Source organism: Phalaenopsis equestris, unplaced genomic scaffold (genome assembly GCF_001263595.1).
Source record: "Phalaenopsis equestris unplaced genomic scaffold, ASM126359v1 Scaffold000792, whole genome shotgun sequence".
NCBI lineage: Eukaryota > Viridiplantae > Streptophyta > Magnoliopsida > Asparagales > Orchidaceae > Phalaenopsis > Phalaenopsis equestris.
The window spans coordinates 53,776-54,718 of record NW_018165232.1 but is presented as its reverse complement, the minus strand read 5'-3'; positions in this window follow the sequence as shown (position 1 = coordinate 54,718).

The window sequence follows — 943 nt, the reverse complement described above, 5'->3', positions numbered from 1 at the left end:
TGTCTTAGCAGTACTTTTCAATCACATAATTGCCCTGATGCATTCCTCCATTTCAACAAACCAACTTAAATTCTACTGTTTTCCTTCCTGTCTTAGCAGTAATTTTCAATCACATAATTGCCCTGATGGATTCCTCCATTTCAACAAACCAACTTAAATTCTACTTATAACATCTCCATACATATCACTATCAATTATAACAAGACCCGAGATGACTAAAACGTTCACATCTTTTAATGATTTGATCACCCATAATTACAACTCTGCTACTAAAGCTACTAGTACTAAAATTATCTTCCATTTGTTCAGTTTTAGCTCTACTCAAACAGAGGGCTTTAGACTCCAATGTAGCATAATTCAAGTTTTTCTAAACTCTTTCTCTAGTATTATCCACAAAAAGGACATCATCAACGAAAAACATACATCAAGGTACATCCTCCGATAAATGTCGAGTAACAACATACATAACTAAAGCAAAAAGATATGGGCTTAAAGTCGGTCTCTCCAATTGAAATAGAAAAATAACTGGTCAATCCTCCTTCTGTTCTAACACTAGTAACAGCTCTAGTATACATTTCTTTAATGACTTGAATATAAGCCCTATCAATACCTTTCTTCTCTAGAACTCTCAAAAGCACTTCTCTTGGAATCTTATATTAAGCTTTTTCTAAATCAATAAAAATTATATGTAGATCCTTCTTATTCTCTGTACTCCTCCATCAAACCTCTCAATAAATGTATAATTTCCATAGTAGACCTAATAGACAAATCCAAACTGATTATGAGAAATTTTTGTGTCACGTCTTAACTTATGTTGAATTACCCTATCCCATAATTTTAAAATATGACCTATCAACTTATTCCTCTATCATTTGCACAACCTTGTGCATCTCTTTATTATGGGGACCACAAGACTTATCCTCCACTCCTCAGACATCTTTTT